Raw genomic sequence first — 14,293 nt, 5'->3', positions numbered from 1 at the left:
TATGATCCCTCCATTTGAAAAAATTGCAAATAAATCCTTGATATTGCATTCCATATTGCAATGTAACAATTTTTCTTTTTCTTGGTCGCAAGAGGAGCCGCAGCTTAATTATAAATAACATAGCAAGATCTGAACCGGAAAATACAATATAGATGCAGGACACGATGGCACCAGCAACGTAACAACTTTAGCTGCAGGTTGAATTATAACAACCATTATTTATATACGAGAAAACCTCTCTTTTGACATGTCAATTTGGCTCATGTTTCCCTTAAACCCTTTGATTTTGAAAATAAAAAATCGATTAGATCTTTGACATTATATTTCGTTGCAATGTAATCCTCCTGTCCATCTCTTCTATAATGCCATTGGCCACTATTCTCAAGTAATCAAATACCTTACCATTTTTGAGAAAAAATTTCAACTTTTTATTTCTTTTTTCTTTTTATTATTTTCCTACTCCTAAAGAGGCCTCAACACACCACCACCATTGTTACCATCCATCATCATTTACCACTACAATTATCAGCACCACCACCATCACCTAGACAACCACATAATCATGGCCACCACCACCACCATCCTCTATTCTCAAGAAGTATACTAGTAACCAATCTCTCACCCTCACTGCTTTTCTAACTTTTAAATAGATTTATATTTACATCTCTCGATCATCATCATTTCCTTTCTGGCGAACATAATATTCTTAATTTTTTTCCTATTAAAATTAGAACAAACTACAGCCCCATGCCAACATCGACCACCAAAACCCACTATACCCGTTGCTTCCTCTCATCTTAGCCTTTTAAGATGTATTAGTTAGCATGATAATGGATATCATGTGTAATTAGTTCGGGTCTATTTGTGTACCCGGACGTAGTATATATATGTGTACATCTCGTAGGTATTAGGTCATAATGAATCTCATGCTTTATATGCAACAGCGTTATATATTGGTCCATAGATTCCTTGACCTTCCAACAAAAAGTTGTTTACTAAACACAGCGACTCTGTGAAGCCAACATATGTGAATTAGAGCATCTTGCCACACTCGTCAAAGAAAGCTCCTACTCTTCTACCTGCCACACAAGTCCAAATACAAGAGGACAATACGGAAGGATCAATGTGCATGATGTAATGTTACTAAAATATTTGTCTTATTTGGTAAGATAGTATATTTTAGCTAGCTTCGGTATGTAAATATCGGGATAGCCAACTTTTTCTATAGTGAATTACCTAATGTTTTTGGCTTGGGAAGAATTCAATTTGGTGTATTCTAGTTGCGGATGATATTTTGCTACATATCAGTATACATGCTCCAAAGTATGATGCACATTTGCAAAAAGTAATTATTTTTGATTTTATATTTTCATAAGATGATTACACATATATCAGAAGCAATACACATCCGATTGAAATTGGGAGATGCATATATTGACTTATATTTTAGGTGGTAGTGATCTTAAGATGGGCACATATAATTGTATTCTGGTACACAAATGTAGTTTGTGTACATATTAGCAATGCGATATCAATATGTATAAATATTCAAGCAATATAGATATCCATCCCCTTCCTAGCGGCCATCCTGGTCACCACTTTAAACTTTTCTTTCACTCATTTCTTCTTTCTTTCCTTTCTTTTGCCATTTTGTTCTTTTTTTTTTCTTTCCCTCCTTCCTTCTATCCTTCCTTTCTTTCTTCGTCATCATCATCATCTTTTTTTTCTTTCTTTCCTTTTATTTCCTTTCTTTCTTCTTTCCTCCTTGTCTTTCCTTTTACACGCTTCCATTCCTTTCTTTTTCCTTCCTTCCTTCTTTCTTCCTTTATTTCTTTCTTGTTCTTCTTTCCCTCCTTTTTTCCTTCATTTCATTCATATGCATGGGTTTCAAGGTTTCACCCCTACCCAGGTTTATAGGGTTGGAATCGAACCGAACTGGGCTAGGCCATGCCTCTGTCCAAACCCGGCCCCAATTTTCTCTTTCAAGCTTCAGGCTGGGCTTAGGTCCATTTTTGTTAGAAATGGATAGACCTGGTTGGAAACTAAACTGGTTGTGAAGCTCTTTTCATCTTCCTTGGAGTCCACCCAATTGAGGAAGCATCACCAAACAAAGTAGGCACTTCTTGTTTCTCATTGCATATTAGTTAGATTTTCATTGGTACTTTTTGTTTTTTACTATGTCTACCAGATACCACTATGGCAGCTATTATTTTATAAAAAATGTTAAATACTGATGGGCAACAAGAAACTAATGACTCGTTAACTCTACCAGATAAATGTGTAATTTAAGTAAATTCTTGTTGATTCTCATTTGACGTTTTGTGGGCATCCATATGCATCAAGAAATTTTACTTTTATTTTATTTTTTGAAAATAAAAAAGACACATAAGCAATGGAGGTTAACTTCGCATCCAAATGCAATTAATGCCAATTTTTTTGATAAAAGCATGATTTTAGATCTTGATTTAGATGCTTTCACCAAGAGACCTCATCAATTTGGAAATTTGGTACCCCATAAAATAGTTCTTTCTTTGGTGCTCCCGATAGCAAATTATAATCATTATTTTTATCATAATCCTCAAGAATGATAATGCCACTTATTGGATTATGGTAACCCAACAATTTGATTAAAATCCTGCATTATCCCGGGTGGCTAGGTGGGCAATAAATCGATAACCCTTCTCATTTCTCAAAAAAGAAAAAAAAAACTCAAAATTGATATTGCCAATGAGATGTTGCAACATTGTAATAGCATCATTGGGAAGATATACTTCCTAAAAATCATCAATGCACTTGTTAGCCTTGTTCGCTCATTGTATCTATTTGTACGAATGAGCTGTTGCAAACTTACAATGGTGCAATATAACTCCATCATTGGAAGATTTAATTCATAAAATATCATTCAAATCTCGTGCAGTGCACTTGTTTTATCCATTTGTTTGAGGATGTACAATATTATATAGCCCAGTATTTTTTAAAAGATTGACATGAAACAAGGATCATTATTCCATCGTAACATTTAACGGTTACTGTAACGGGATAATGTCGTTATCATGGAAGAGAGCCTCCACCTTTTGAAATTTGACCGTTGGTTCTGGAGATCCACCGAGTCACGTATCTCCAAAAAGATAGCGAGGAGAAAATTTTTAGAAACAAAGCCCGCTTTTCTTCTTTCCTCTCTCCGACCGGAAATTTTCCCTCACCTCGCTGTCTGTGTCTCCAGTCTTCCCTCCGCTTTAACTCCCCTTTCCTTTCTTGGAACCTTGGACAAATCCTTTGATTGAGTACGTCCTCTTTCCGCCCGTCATGCACGTGTCCTCGTTCTTGGATTTCCTTATCCTCTCTGGATTCTGGCCTCGTTTCCATGAGCGGGCGGGTGGGCTTGTAGTAGAGTTTGGGAGGCATTAGAGCGGTCGGTCTTGGTTCTATTCGTGGATCTCTTTTTGGGAGGGGTTCAGGGGATCTGGGGCGGGGGCGGGGGCGGTGGCTGCGATTCCGGGCGACGGGGTGCCGTATTTTGATGGCAATGCGCGAGAGATGGGGGAGAATTTTCGTGGAAGCATGGCCTGCTTCGAGTTTTTAATGCTCTCGAGCGTTGAGATCGGGCTCCTGGTGAGATTGGGTTGGGCGGCCCAGGGAAAGTATGGCGTTTTCTGAGGTATTATAGCTCCCGACTTTGGAAAGTTTCAATTGTTAACATTTTTTCTTGATTTTTCTCTGACAGATTGTGCTGGCACTGGATTCATTGTTTTGACAGGGAAAAAATAATTTTGCCAACCTTAAAAAGATCTTTTCGAGGTTCACTGTCCTTGGTGTAAGATTGCGATTCCTTTTTGGTTCTCTCTGAAATTTACCAATTCGAGTCGTCTGCTTTAAATCCAAAATGTGAGGGCTTTGGTGAAATCTGTTAACTTTTGATATACCGCTATTTTCATAATTGCTAGTTTTTCGTTGGAATACTTTTAAAAATTTAAGATACTACTAATAATTTTCTCTTGTTTCTTATTTGCATTCGGGCTATATCACTTCGTGCAAATTTGAAGCGTTCCTTGGAGGAAAAATTTTGTTTTTTTTTTTTTTCGTTTATTGAAGCTTTGAGGATAGAAATTCAATTAGATTTGAATTTCTCTAGTTTGAGGACTGATCTATACGACAGATTTGGGCTTGTCTATTTAAGTTTTTGAGCGTAGATTTTCAGTTAGACTTAGATCTTCTTTGTTTTTGAGGAATCATCTACTGATTTGGGCTTGTCTATTTTAGTTATATATCAAGAGTATAGCTAGTGCAGTTGGATCAGGGCTGCTGCTTTTTGGCTATTGGTCGGTGGTGCTCTTTTAATGAGTGCTTGAAAGGTAGTGCTTTTGGTTCTGTAATGGGATCCAACGTTCTTTCTAGCTCTCCACTGATGGCAGGTTTTTCTTAGACCATTTTTTCGAGGTTGGATTAGTAGTTGGGGCTCACGAGATATAGGCTCCTCCTACTCACAGGAAAAATGTTGGGAACTGTTCATCACATGCCCGACTGTATGATGATGACTGTTGTGTGAGCGGTACAGCCTTCTTCTTTTTGTGTGTTTGGGGAGAAGTTTTGGGGATTTTGTTGAAGAGAGGAAGCAGAAGATCAGTTTTACTCCACATTACATTTCCAATATGGGCCATTCGACAACTGTTTGGGATCAGAGATCAGAGCTCGAATTTACAAAGGACTTGAACGGAATCCATCATGTTTACACTTAAAGCACCACGAGGAGCTTCTGCTCGAGTGAGATTCTCCCCTTCTAGCTTTTTGTTCTTTTTCTTTTCGTTATCCGTGCAATTAAACTGAGATATGTACATAATTTTTTTTCTGTATTTGGTTTATGTTCCTATTGGCTGCTTCTAAGGGTAAAATGGATTGGATAATATCCATCCGGATCTGCTTTCGTATCCGAATCTATTCGGATATGGATAAAAATTTGAGCATTCCGACTAATATCCGTATCTGTATCCATATTCATTAAAGAAAAATGGATATGGATATAGATAGACAACTATCTGATCCATATCTGAATATCTGATTCCATTTGTTATCCTATTTAATTTTACATAGCACTCATAATTTTTTAAGAAAAATAAATGTCCATATTAACATGTAATTAACTTGTTTTACTATTCACTTAGCAATATTTTTGATTTTGTAGTCGTAAAGTTTAATTATCTGATTTATATCCGTATTTATATCTATACTTTTGGTATCCGATTTGTATATGTATATGTTTAAAACAAATATTGATATGAATTTTTGCATCCAACTAACATCTGTATTCATTAAGCAAAACAAATATGGATTGGATATGCTAGTATCCGATCCTTATCCGATCTAATTTCAGCCCTAGCTACTTCAGATATTTTAGCTCTAAGCCTTGACTCTTAGACATTTGCATTTTTCTTTAATGTGTTAAAGTTCTTTTCTGAATATCCCTCTGGTTTATTCTGATAATTCTTCTGTCAGCAATTCAGGTAAGTTTGCACGGGGGGCAGGTTGTTTCATGGAAGAATGAAAGGGGCAAAGAACTTTTATTCACTAGCAGTAAGGTGCAGTTATGAGAATATTGCTGAATCTTTTTCTTTCCATCAATGCTTGAAGGGCTGTGACATGTTAAGTCAGCTTGTATTCTTCTTATTTCTTTATGTCATTTCCAATTTTATATGTCTCCATTCTGAAATCCAATCGATATGGAAGAATCAATCCAATAACGGATGTTAACTTAATAAAAGTTCAGTCTTCATAGAAATTCCTATGTTTTGATTAACTTCAGGCTTCGTAGAGAATCATATGTTTTGGTTTTGCAACATATTTTTGTAAAAAAGTGCTGCTGATTCTAATCAATGCTGTTAAATATGCCCTGACTCAATAAGGCTATTGTTTTTATGGTATTATTTGTGGTACAACATCGATTGACTTGATACTATGTATGCCAGAGTATGTAAACCTATAACCAATGTACATGTTAGCTGAGAAAAACATGATCTTCACGACATGGCCACTGCCACTCTCACTGCCATGGCCACCACATTATGCAAGTATTTTAGCGGGCAAATTATAGAATATAAATGTCTTATGTGATCATGCAAGAGAATTTAAAGAAGCAAGAGTAGGATCTAGCATGCTAACTTAAGGGAATTGATATGATGTTGGAGCTCATCTGTTAATAAAGACATTAATGACTGTAGTATGATATCAAGCATCTATTGTTTGGTATCGCTGGATATAATGGTATTGGCAATATTGGTAACTTAGACAATCCATGAAGCCAATATATGGGACGCATTGCCATAGATCTTTTAGAGCTGAACATCATTGATGCACCTATTTAAGAGGATTTTATATAACTTCTGTGTATGCTTCTTTATGAAATGATGAGAGCGAGCATTCTGAATCTAAACATGTGATATTTTCTGCACCACAAGTACCATGGTAAATTCTCTTTATAGGTTAACTATACAGATAAGTTATATACTCAGCTGTACATTATTTGGAAATCTGCTGCATCTCATGGAGGTTACTGTTGGAAATTCAACGCCATTAGGATATGGCTGGTTTGTGTTATATCTTATATGCTCCCAACCATTCTATTCTGTCTTTTTACTTGAATTTTAAGAACAAAATATGCATCTCTAGAAAACTTGTGTGTAAAATTCTTGTGTTTCCTGGTATCTTCTGTCAGTGCCTATATTATAAATTGTACTGGAGATTTCTGCTTGAGATATTGTATAAACACACTCTAACATTCTGCTGATTTCTGAACTCAGGCAATCTTTAAGCCACCAAAAGCAATGCGGGGAGGAATTCTTATATGCTTTCCACAGGTGATCTCCATCATTCTGATGGTTTTCTATGTCAGTTCAGCAATCATCTCAACTTGCTCCGATTTTGGTTTTTTACTTTGTAGTTTGGTAACCGTGGTTCACTGGAACAACATGGATTTGCAAGGAACAAGACATGGAGCATTGATAACGATCCTCCACCTTTGCACCCCAATGATAGCCCAGGCAAAGTTTCTGTTGACCTGCTGCTTAAACCATCAGAAGATGATCTGAAATGCTGGCCGCACTGGTATGGGGTTTTTTCTTGTAGGCAATTTTACAATATTTTGTATGGCAAGGACAAAAATAGTGATATCTGGAACTTGCTGTGTCAAACAGTTTAAACGAGAAGATAATAGTTGACATGGGAGCCCTTCATTTCTCTGCGACTTCTAAAATTGTTTCAATCTAAAATTTGCAAATTTTTCTTGTTCTCATTTGAGGTAGTATTGTCCCTCTGCAGAAGCCATCTGTCTGTTAAACATTGAAAGTATTAAACTGTGGAATCTCAAAACCAGTGCTGATACTTTTAAATCAATTTGTGGAACTTCTGCATCAATGTGGTTTCTGGATATAACATTTCAAATATTTTATTTACATGAGAGCAATTTAAGAAGTGACTCTATTGTATCACCATTTGAGAAAAAATATATATTTGATTTGAATAGGTTGATTTGGCATTTTTCTTGGAAATGATGAGTGTCGATATATTACATATAAACACCTAATTCAAGGAGTTTGCGATTATCTTAAGGTTTGAAGCATATTTATAGGCACTACTTCAACTATTTTTCCTTTTATAACTTTAGAGTTATGAGGGAGAGAATCATTCATTACTTCAACAGGAGTAGATGGCATCAAGAACAAGATTTTAATTCTCATCTGGCAAAATAAAGTGCACCCTGCCTAATTGTAGTTTTTCATTTCAAAACTTTTCTACAGAACTTGATACATGTTGGATGTATTCCATTAAATTTTAGAAAATATTGAGTACCACTTCTTTAATAGCTAACTTTCCATTCCGAATTGTCTTGACAGTAATCATGCATGCTTTAAATGGATATCTCCTTTTGCCAGTAATCATGCAAGTTGGTATTTCTATGACAAACAATTTACATCATTACATCAAACAGTTTTATCATTATAATGAATTGTTTTCTCAGATGGACGTTCCTTTCTCAGGGATACATTTACCAATAAGAATTTGAAGTGCAAATAGAATTCTGAACATTATTTTGTAGGATATTAAGGTGAGTCATTGCGGACATGAAGGTGATTAGTCTCTAATGCTTTGGTCACTTCTTGAGCATATATCATTACTGGCAATCTGAATAGCACTTTCATTGCGTTATTGGTTCACAACATAAAAACTCAGCTTACTGGTTACTGCCATTTTGCTGGAAGTTAAGCCATTGGCAAGATGCAATTTGATCATACGAGAATGATGAAGTATACCAGTTATGTAGTTCTGTTGGGGAGAATTTGTCCACAAAGTTCTCTAAGGCTTATGAAGGTCTTCCAGTTTATTTTGGTATTGAGGACTTGAGGGTGCCTCCTGTCAGACTGAAAAGGAATTGGATAGTTACTAATATATAATTATCAGGGAAGAAGAATAAGGATTCTAACAAGTCCTGAATGTGACTACAAATGAAGTGATTCAAGCTCGTAGTTGCTTGACTGAATTTCGTAAACCATGTAGCAGGATCCTAGCGAGAGAATTAATTACATGATTTGATTGACAAACATGTGACCGATGTTGCTTAAGATGGACTGGAGTGTTTGTCCATTATGAAGCTCTTTTATGAAGGTCATTTTGAAGGATTTCTTCATATCAAGCTGATATAGAGGCTGCTACCAAAGATAGCTATGACTGCAAATAGATCATAACTTACATGGTCATGTTGAAAGCCAGGGCAAATGCGTACTTTATGTGAAGCTGACCAATCACATGTAATTTTCTGTTATACATGGATGACATAAATATTGGACTAAAGATAATGACCATTTATGCTGCAATTTTCTGTGTATCAATTTTATTTTTTCACTGTTTCTTTTTACTTTTATCTTATCATTCTTTCATGTTTCTTTATTTTATTCCATCATTTTGCATCTATATGAATAACATAAATATTATTTGGGTTTTCAGTTTTGAGTTACGCCTTAGAGTATCTCTTGCAATGGATGGAGGCCTTGCAATAGTATCACGTATCAGAAACATTGATATGAAGCCATTTAGCTTCTCATTTGCTTATCACACATATTTCTCTGTTTCTGACATCAGGTATATTTTCTCATCATCATAGCATAGTTAATTTTGTTTAGTTAGATGGGGACTGCAATTAATCTGATTGAAAATTGATGATGATCATACTTTCCATTTACTGTGCAATTGTACTTTTCTTTTATGTAAACATGGCATTGTCTGTTCTTTTGCTATAAACTCTAGTGCATTTTAAGTATTGCACAATACTTGGCAGAAAGGATTTATATAAAAAAAAACTCTTATTTTCCAGTTATATCAAATCTTGAACTTCGGAAAATAAGTTCTTTCTTTTTTTCAGATTAGCACAGTATATTGTAATATAGATTCGAAATTGTGGTAGACACTAGAAAGGACGAGGCATTAGGCACTAAAATTTTTATGTTATTTATGATGACTAGAAATTTTGATTATATATGAAGTACGAGTTCAAGTTTGTCCTGTCAATTCCCTGAACTATGCAATAGTCATGGTTTCTTAGTCTTATCAAATACTGTCAAAAATATTTTGTTTTTCATAATTGAAAAACATTATTCAACTTGAGTGATCACTCATCTTTTTCACCAAATTGCTCCGAGTGGTGTATTTTATAAACTTGCAAGGTTAAGACTCAAGATATTCTCACTTTGTTGCATACATGAACCTTGTATCCACAGTGAGGTGAGGATAGAAGGTTTGGAGACACTCGATTATCTGGACAATCTTTGCCAACGAGAGCGCTTTACAGAACAAGGAGATGCCATAACATTTGAGTCTGAGGTAAACACTTTTTGGTTATTGGTGTCGCTGAGAATCCTTATTTTTCCAAAACAAAACTTATATCAAGTGTTTGCACATCCTACCAGACATCCACCCTATTCTATTCTGGAAGTTAGAAAACATGATGTACGTGCCTCTACTTATTGCAAAATAATACGAACAGAGAATTTAAATGTGGTAAAGTCGAATTGTCATTTGTGCTTGTTAATGCATTTTTTTTCTGCTGATAATCTTTCCCTCCACCCTCTATTCCGCTTGTTATGGTTTTTCACTGAATGGTTGTTGCTGCGTAACGTTTCATTTTGCTCTGATAATTAGCAGGACAAATGATTTTATCAAATTGTCGTTAACTAAGGATAATGAGAACACTGCAAATCTGCCAGTAAAATGTAACATCTTGAAGTAATATGGAATGACAAATGCTAGATGAGAATTTCGGTGCTGATTGTTCGAAATAACTAGGATCTTCCAGATTGTGACTAATACCATGCAAGGAAGTAGGATTAAGTTAGAAAGAATATATTATATAACTTTTAGGAACAGAACCAATCAAGAACGTAAAAGACAATGTACTTAGATCTTGTCTTTATTTAAATCTTAGTGGTCTCTAGAATTCACATCTTATAAGTCTTTGAATAATAATGATGTTGTCTGTCTGACACTAGTTTTCCATCTTTGGATTATCATGGTTCTTATGAATTTCTAAATTATTCACAAAAACAAGAAGGATGTTGAAGCATCATGTGGTGGCTATATTACATACATTAGTTCAGCATGATTATAATGCTAAAATACACTTTAATATAATATTTTTCAGTCTTGGGCATGAAAGATCACAAATCTTTGTTAATTTGCAGGTCGATCGCTTTTATCTTGGCTCTCCAAATATAATTGCGATACTTGACCACGAAAAGAAACAGACTTTTGTTATTAGAAAGGAAGGGTTGCCTGATGTTGGTAAGATACACTTTCTTTGTAAATTGTCCAGATCTGCACATTCGTCTCTGTTGTAGATTTGCATGTGGTTGCTATCGGTATAGTACTTCTTTTAAAATCTTTTCTATTTAAAACTATGAACATTGACTTGATTACTTTGGGCTAGGGAATTTCTTACAGAAAGCAATTTACCAAGGTAACAACTAAGAAGTGCTAGATATACGGTTCTAACATAAGAAATCAATTCAGATTATGCATCTGATTTTCTTTATGCCTTAAATGCAATTAGCTTGCCTGATATTAGGATTGCCGGGTGATCCTTTTCTCCTGCACGTCTAAAATATGTCAGATTGACAGGTGAACAATAAGACAAGAACTTAATATTGCATATCATTTTTGGAATAAGAGTTTCTGCAAATGTAAATTCAAGAGAGGCACTTGAGGAAAGATGCTTGTGCTTTTGCAATCCCTGTATATAAAGAGCTCTTGGGCATGTAGAAGTTGTACTTATATTAAAGATTCTATACCGCTTTCGTTGTTGCATGGCTAAATATATAAAATGCATTCTTTAGAAGTATTAGTCGGTCTACAAAATGTTACAACAAGATTCCTTCCTGCTGTAACCCTCTCAAAATCCAATTTAGGCATTCTCTTGTAGTATAAAGAATGCCATTGCTTTTGTCTGTAAGGAGAATTTATAGCTTTTACTTGATCTAGTTCGCTGCTAGCTCATTTCGTGATGCCATTTATCGCAGTTGAGCAATTAAATTTTGTCACCCAACATCTAGAGTCTAAGGTTCTGATTCCATAACCTTTGGGAGGGTTCATTTTAATTATTTTCCTAATGTTAAACCAGTACCTCTTATGGTGAAGATGCCGGCAAGTTCCAACATGCAAGCAAGCTTGGGATCTTTCTCCATGTGATCTTTCTTAGTTATCCATCCATCTTTTTTTCGGTAAAGAAATGATGTATAACTGATGAGGGGACTAAATGCATGTAACTCCATTCCTCGTTGTTCGTGCCCCTACTACAACTTCAGACATCCGTACAACTTGATGATCTTTAAACGAAAAATAAATTAAGAGGGCCTGGTATATAATCTAGCTTCATCAGCATATATGAAAAATATGAGGTGGGGAATCAATGTGAGAATGTAAAGAGAAGCAACTTACAGTAGTTTTGGTTTATAGATGTTTTCAGTTCAAGCGCTTATTAAAGTTTCCTACCCCTTTTCTTTTACAGTTGTCTGGAATCCATGGGAGAAGAAATCCAAAACCATCGTTGATTTTGGAGACGAGGAGTATAAACAGATGTTGTGTGTAGATGGTGCTGCGATTGAAAAACCGATTACCTTAAAACCAGGTGAGGAATGGACGGGGCGGCTGGAGCTCTCCGCTGTTCCTTCCACCACCTACTGCAGTGATCATCTTGATGACATTAGAAGCTTGTGAAGACAGACCAGCACCAATTTGCACACTACTTTTTACCATGTTCAGCGTATGTCTGTGATGCATCTGAGATATTTAACTTGCAGGAAATTTTCATGACATGGCAGTATAAGGAAAATAACATCTCATGTTGGAATGGTGTCATCAATTGTTTGTTCATGATTGATATAGTTACTTGAGCAGCAGAAAGTATGAGAGTAGGAGCCCGGTGCGCATCTCGCTGCTAAACTTGATTACATGTTGCTCGTTCTAAACCTGAGATTCTTCCCCCGGAGTCTGATAACTAAGGTCAACCGTCTCAGCCATAGTTTTAAAGCAAAGGCCAATACAGTATTATGACAGATGTCATTATCACAAACCTGGTTCTGAATAAACGTATATATCATCAGAACGCTGTTATTATGGTCTTGGTTTTTCTGCTTTGTTAGGAATGCAAGTAGTATTGTATAAATTTACTGCAAGTGATGGTTACCGGCTGTGGGCATTAATTTGGCATGATGAAGTTTTCAAATGTAATCAGATTATGGATATCTAAATTCTATGGTTATGGTGCATAAGTATATAAATTGAACTCCTCCCTATCCTCTGGAAGGAAAATCCATACAATTCCAAATGAATCATAGCTACAAAAATCGAACCGGTGAGTAATAATCAGTCAAACTGAGTAATAATTAAAAATATAGAAAAATAAATAATATATAAATATGCACAACTATCTGTAATTCTTTATTAATTGATGAACATAATTTATTATTTTTTTTATTAAATACCACTTTTTAAAGTACATTGATTTACATTCTATACTACCTTTTTAATTGTAGTATAGATCGAAAAGTATGATTCATTTAATTTTAAAAATGTAATAAAATTGTATATAATATAGAAAAATATATAAAATTTACTTTTTTTTGCCAATAGTAAAATTTTATAGTATCCAAACTATTTTTTTCTTTAATTTTTTCATCAAAGAATTGTTTGCTTTTTATTGGAACTGATTATTTTAAATAATAAGTAAATGATCTTTTGAATAAAATAGATATAATTATAATGCTGATAAGTTATCAACAAGCAATTATTGGTTAAGGATTTCTAGATGAACACGCGGTCACGGGTTTGTTTCCAATTCACGTGTTTCTTCTTCTTGGTTCAGCGGTTTTCATGCAGTTCGGCAGCATTTCTGCTTCCCTTAGAAAACCAATCCGGCCAGGGGTTTAGAAGCAGTAGCATCCATTGGGTGGCATATAGCATCCAGGCTCAACCTGACCCTCATAAGAAATTAAATGAGCTTGGACAATTACAATCTCTTGAATGGTTTCGAGGAACTTTAAGATTTCATAACTATTTTCCAAGGTAACTGTTCTCAGAAAACAATTGCTAGCCTGCCAAAAGAAGGTCCACTTCTTCAGGCTGGCAGCCGATGCCCCGGCTGCAAATTTTTCCTACAAGTTTAGGGAGAAATATTAGCTACAATGGTAAAGCAATCAAATTGTCCTTAGATCTTTAGGTGGAATTTATTCCGTGCTGCAGATACAGCACTAACTAATAGATCTTTAAAATAAGCACAGAAGAGAGATCATATCTAATCAAATTCATGAATGTTGCTGAACCCAATAATATGGAGTTTGCCACCCATCAAATGCTGCACCGGCATAAAAGGTGAAGAAAATAAGGGGCAAGGATGCAGAGAATATGAACTGAATCAATTATGAATCAGGCTGTGATCGACCCAACCTAGACCACATTGCGTCTTGGGTTTGAAACAAGGACCAGTCTCCCCTATGGCTCATTCTCCCTGACCCAAGACAACAAATCTATCAGGTTTCTCTATGTAACTTTGGAATCCCTGGATACCAGACATCAACCACTCTAGAATTGCATCTTTTTTTATATCTAGTGCAGCCATCCCTGGAGCATCTCGTAAAATCACCTCCAACTCAAGTGTCTTCCGAGCACATGGAAAAGTAGAAATTGCAGGTGATCCAAACATCAGTTTTCTCCTTACCTACTGTAAAATTTTGAATCAGTGAATGTACGCAATACCATG

General features: G+C 35.5%; 1 pseudogene; it reads left to right on the top strand.

The window, feature by feature from the left end:
• The first annotated feature begins 3,153 nt into the window (after positions 1-3,153).
• LOC103713484 lies at positions 3,154-12,803 on the top strand (annotated as a pseudogene).
• Positions 12,804-14,293: the final 1,490 nt, after the last annotated feature.

The sequence above is a fragment of the Phoenix dactylifera genome, unplaced genomic scaffold (assembly GCF_009389715.1).
Source record: "Phoenix dactylifera cultivar Barhee BC4 unplaced genomic scaffold, palm_55x_up_171113_PBpolish2nd_filt_p 000121F, whole genome shotgun sequence".
NCBI lineage: Eukaryota > Viridiplantae > Streptophyta > Magnoliopsida > Arecales > Arecaceae > Phoenix > Phoenix dactylifera.
Note: the sequence above shows the minus strand (reverse complement) of the source record. Positions and strands in the feature narration are given on the sequence as shown.